Genomic DNA, 6,092 nt, shown 5'->3' on the forward strand with positions numbered 1-6,092 from the left:
TTTACTATGTACAATTCTTACCTTTGACATTAATCTCCACCATACTTTATATGCAATTCCTAAATTCTAAAAAGCTCTGAAACCCTGAATTTGGTGGTACAACCTGAATTGACAAAAGCTGATCTAAGCTTTCTTGACACCTTCAGTGAAAATATTAATATGTTTTGCTGCAGAACTATTCATTTATTTACCTTTCTAAAATTCTAAATTCCAAGTCACTCTGGCCCCACAGGTTTCAAATAAACTATTGTGGGCCTCTTCCAACATGATGCCAACACCACGCAGAGAAAAATAAACCAGCTTTGGATTCACAGATACCTGGCTTTGAATCCAGACCTGGTCATTTACTTTTAATGTAGGGAGGAAGCAAAAGAACTAAAGTGTTAAATCAAGATATATTCGGAGATTGCAATTAGCTAATCAACCCTATAGCCTGGCCACAAGAAACCTGCAGAACAAAGGATGATTTCTGCTGGGATTGCTAACAAACCATTTCTCCACCTGTGAAGGGAAAACAGAAAAACAATCTTTAAGTCTTGCCCTACACAAAATAAAATCATTCATTCCCTATGGCTAAAATTATGGGGAACCTATGGATCAAAGACTGGGAATTGCCAGCAGGCCTTTCATGCTGTATATTCTTACCTTTTCTGGCTACATACTTTTATCCTTTCTCACTGAATGTCCATATCAAAGGAAAATAGGTAAACAAAATCCTTAAACTGTAATTCACAGAAACTAAAAACAACTTATAAACTGGACACTCAGGGTTTTCTTTCTTGTCTTACCTTTTGTCTTGTCTTGGCTTTTATTTTCCTTGTCTTGGCTTTTTGTCTGTGCTTTTCCCCTTTGCTAATAAACTTTCCTTTGGACTAACTTTGGTGGACATTCGAATTCTTTCTTGTTCTCAGCAAAGAACTCTTTTCTCTCTCAATGCAGGATTTGAGTACCCCTGACACTCAGGGAATTTGCACTGCCCTGCATCACTTTGAGGCCTTGGAAAAAGCTACTTAGCTTCTCTGAAGGCTTACTTGGTTGACAGAGAACTTTATTACTGCACAGGATGTGAAATTCCTGCACGGCTCCCCCTCGCCCCCCAGCAAATGTTTCTCTTCATTCACCTTTGCTGACAACCTCCCATTTTTGGAGACTGCTACAAGCCTGAATTGTTCAAAGCCACACTCCCACTGCATGCTTAGCTAGCTGTACCATAGGTAGATAGCATATAAGTTGAATGAAAACAGTTCTGTGGAATTCAGACAATTGGGAGAATGGTTCAGATGAAGAAATCATGTTGATTTGTTGTTGCTACTTGCCTTTCTCTGCACTTCTGATAGCCGTTAGCAATTGATGAGTTAAGTTCCCAAAGCAATATTGCCCCAAAGGTAAGAAAGGTATAAATGTGCAAAGGTATAAATGGCTGACAGTTTAAGTTGGTGATGATTTTACTTTACATATAAATTGGAAGGGGAAAAGGTGGAGTTTTACTTCACCATGTATTGTTGGCTGCAGAAAGCAGTGGCAGAAAATTGGAGGATGTGTAAGAGGTGAGATTCAAGGTTGACCCAGACTGATTTAATAAAGGAGATAGATTTAGGCCTCAAATTCTTACTCCTGACTACACAGTAGACTCCTGACTACACAATAGACTCACTGATTTAATAAAGGAGATAGATTTAGGCCTTAAATTCTTACTCCTGACTACACAGTAAAAAAAAATGCCCAGATCCTCTGCAGATCAGTTGGGTGAGAATCTCTGGAGAGGGGGCCCAGGCACCAATGTTTTAAAAATCTCTCCAGGTAATTCTCTATTCAGGGCTGCCCTAGGTCAGTGAGTTGCCTTGGAGATACCTGGGAGCTTTAAAGATTGATGCCCAAGTCCTATACCCAGAGATTCTGATCCATTCGACTTAGAATAATTGGCCTACAGTGTGATGGGGCATCAGAGTTTTTAAAAACTGCCCAAGTGATTGTAATAGAACCACTGCCTACCTGATCCAGGTTTTCTCCAAACTGTACCATATTCCTTTCTCTTTACAAATAGGTTTCCTGGAATTTTTATTAAGAATTTCATTTACCATAGCAATAATTCTCAGGTAATATAATTTAAGTTCTTATTTGGCTCGTTACTGAAAATTCACATTTTCAGGAAAAGATTCCATTTTTGAAGAACCTAAAATAGGTTGAGCATATTTTAGTGAAATTGAAAGCATAACTCACAGCCAATGAATTGATTACCTGGTTCAGTATTTTTCCTGTTGCAAAGAATCTCTATTATCAGGTGAATTATTACTCTGACACTGAAAAGCAATGGAATGAACTGGGGAATATGAACTATGTAGTACTAATGACTTTAAAAAATGATTATTTATTTATTTATTTATTTATTTATTTAGTATTAAGTTTATTGGGGTAACATTGGTTAATACAATTATATAATTTTCAGGTGTACATTATAATTTGACAACTGTATATTCTATTGTGTGTTTACCACCTAAAGTCCAGTTTCCTTCAGCTACCATATATTGATCCCCTTTACCCACTTTACCCTCCCCCAACTCCCCTATATTTGACCCTTTTTACTCTGTATACCTCTCCCTTCCTCCCTCACCCCCTACCCTCTGGTAACCACCAGTCCATTGTCCATGTCCCTGAGTCTCTGTTTGTCCTGTTCATTTGTTGCTTTTAGGTTTATATCCCACGTATAAGTGATATCATGTGATTTTCAACTTTTTCAGTCTGGCTTATTTCGCTTAGCATGATTATCTCGAGGTCCATCCATATTGTCACAAATGGCTGAGTAATATTCCATTGTATATATGTAACACAGCTTCTTTAGCCAATCATCTGTTGTAGGACACTTCGGTTGCTTCGATGTCCTGGCCACTGTGAATAATGCTGCTATGAACATCGGATATGGGTTTTCAAGTCTTTGGGATAAATACCCAGTAGAGGGATTGCTGGATCATACAGTAAATCAATTCTTAGTTAAAAATGATTATTTTTAATCAGTTTATGAAGTTGGTATCTATCACATACATGCTATATTTTCATATCCTACTGCTATGTGTTTGATATTTGAGGAATGTTTTATTTTTCACGAGCAGCCAAATAGTTTATCAATGACCCTGTTCTTATAACACTCTACCCAGCACCTGGGAATCTAGAATGGGTATGACAAGCCTGATTTCTCATAGGAAAGCAGAGACTGAGCAGTGGAGACTAAATTCACAGCTAACAATCATGCTTCATCACACTTCTCATTATTCCTATACTTTGCTTTACATTCACTGTTGGCAGCCAGAAGGGCAGAGGGTACTTGCATTGCCCTGACCTTCAAGGGCTTCCCATTTCCCATGCGGTACCATTCAAACTCCTTACCTGGGCATTCATAGTCTTTTCCTGACTGACGCTCACCTCCCTATCAGTCTCTTCTTCTGCCCAGCCCCCCAGCCCTACCAGTCCACAGAGGGTGACTCACTGCTCTTCCAGGCCTCCGGGTCTCTGCACCTTTGCCCTTATCCACCTGGCATATTGTGGTACCTTTCACAATCAAATGCTATTCATAAAGCTTTAGGAAGCAGAACTCCCTCTCCTACCATGTTCTCAGGGTAGCTTAGTTTCTAAGTCCTAGATCAGCCATATCATCATTGAAAGAGACTATTTCCTGGGTCAGGGGACAGAAAAGCAGCCCAAATTGTGTGTGTGTTGGGGGGCGGGGCGGAACTTAAAAATCTTATCCATCCCTCAACCCATCCGTTCATTCATCCATTTAGCAAATACATCTTTAGTGTCTATGATTTTAAAGATATTATTGTAGCTATGGGAAATACAAGAGTCCGCTATTCTCATTTGGGCATTGAGGGGAATGAATGCAAAAAATGGATAATACACAAAACAAAAAAATTAAAAATATAATTTTTAAGAATAGAGATGAAGAAAATAAAATAGTAATGAGAAGAGGCTTCTTTGTGGAGAGACATTTGAGCTGAGAAACCTGAATAATGAGTCAGCTAAATTAAGATCTGGGCCAAGAAAGTTCTGGGATTGAGTCTACCACTTTTACAGAGGGCCAGGTTTGGACACCTACACACGCTTTTCCCCTCTGGGCCAAATTCCTGAGTACACAGCTGAGGGGAGCTTTGGTCCCACAGACATCTCTGTCACCTAACCATGGCCCTCCGCAGCTAGCTGGCTGGGCTACCCATGATCCTCCTCCCCAGGTGAGAGGAAATGAGGATGTGCTAACCCACAGAGTCAGCAGGATGCTTCCTTCACTCCAAAACCTTCCCACGGGTATTGACTGGGGCAGCACACTTGGTTGGTAGCCTGAAAACACCCACGCCACCAGGACCATACAGGCCACTCCCCCAAGGTGCATGACCTGTACCTGGGTAGGTGTGAAAGAAGCCCAATAACAAGGCTTCGCTCTTCTTCTTTTGAGTTTTCGGAGCACTTTTAGTCACTATCTTATTTAATTTTCGAAATGAACAGCTAGACCAGACTTGTTTAATCTCCATCTTGTGGAGGCCATGGAATAGATGAGTGAAGGAATTTCACGTCAGGCATGTCTGGCTCAGAATCTCGGTTCTGGAACTTCCTAGTGTAAGACTCTGGAGAAATTCCTTCCGCTCTTTGAAACTTGGCTTCCTGGTCAGTTAAATAGAGACAAACTATGCATCTCATAGATTACAGAGAAGTGTATAAAATGTTCAGAGAAATGCATGGCACGTAGTATGTGTCTGATGAAAGTATTTATTGCCACTGGATGAGCAAAAGTGCTGAATCTGAGGCACAAAGTGCTCAATCACTGACTTCACAGCCAGCACGTACCTGTGCAGGCTGGGCTTCTTCTCAGACTTCTCTCTGTTTCTCCTGAGGAGACAAACACTGTGCTGCATTCGTTTGGCACTTCCTGACCCCCAAGCACACTGGATTGTATTCCCTTCTGGACCAATAAAGAACACCCAGTTATTATAGTTTTGTGGTAACAGGCGGGGCCTGTTAGCTCTCTTCATGTAAAACAACAATAGCAATCATTAAAAAATGGTTGGGTCAACGTCTTCTGCTGGTTTCTAGAGAGAATAATTTACCTCCAAATAGATTAGTGGTTGTGTCAAAATGCCAAATTAAGAACCATTAGAGACTTCTCTGTGGTCATTTATTATGACCAGAAAGTACTCTTTGAAAGGTTTGGTTTAGAAAAAATTCCCTTCATACCTGTAGTGTTTTCCTGATACAGAAAAATGAAAATTGCCAACACTGAGGCAGCTTGGCCAGGGGCAATAATTTAGGGAGACCTGAGACCTCCCTAGAGTCTTTCAAATTACAAAGTGGGGGAGCAGTAACTACATCTAAGTTAGTCCTCTCTAAGCATTTCAATTAACCAAGATTTTAATGAATTCTCCTAATGTCATTGGAAGCAGAACATTTCTGGTATGCCCTGGGTGGATTCCTGCTGAGGATGAAACTCTTCCTGCCTTCTTGTGGTGGCTCTGTTGTTTAGTCTCTCCCATACTCTCTAGTTTTCCCTCTCTAGGGCCTTTCTCCAGAGGTCAGGAGCATGAAGAAATGTCTCCCTTCACCTGAGAGCCCTTCAGCCAGAGTACTATCTCTCCTCTTATAGCTCAACTTCTCACAGGAAGCTCCCCATTGTGTCTCCACTTACTCACCTTCCACCCACTCATGGAGCCTTAAAATCCGACTCAGTCTCCACAATTCAGCAGGAAGCTCTGCCGAAGGTCACCTGTAACCTCTGGTTGCCACATCAGATGGGATTTTCTCAGTCCTTCTCTCTCTGGCCCTCTGTGTAGCATGTGACAGAATTGGCTGCCACGTTGACCGCTTTCTTACCCTGTTTCCAAGACCTTGGACCCACTTGGTTTTCATTCTGTGTTTAGGAGCACTTCCTGGGGCATTTTGCAATTTTCTTCTCTGTTTACTCTTAAATGCTGCCATTCTTGGTTGCCTCCTCTCTTGAGTATTTTAAAGCTGGCCAAACCTCAGGACCTCCAGTAAGTCATATCTCTCTACCTCTTCCTAACTTCCTCATCTATAAAGTGGTGGGCTGAATCCTTAATGTTCTAAGGTGT

Source organism: Pteropus vampyrus, unplaced genomic scaffold, assembly GCF_000151845.1.
Source record: "Pteropus vampyrus isolate Shadow unplaced genomic scaffold, Pvam_2.0 Scaffold80, whole genome shotgun sequence".
Taxonomy (NCBI): Eukaryota; Metazoa; Chordata; class Mammalia; order Chiroptera; family Pteropodidae; genus Pteropus; species Pteropus vampyrus.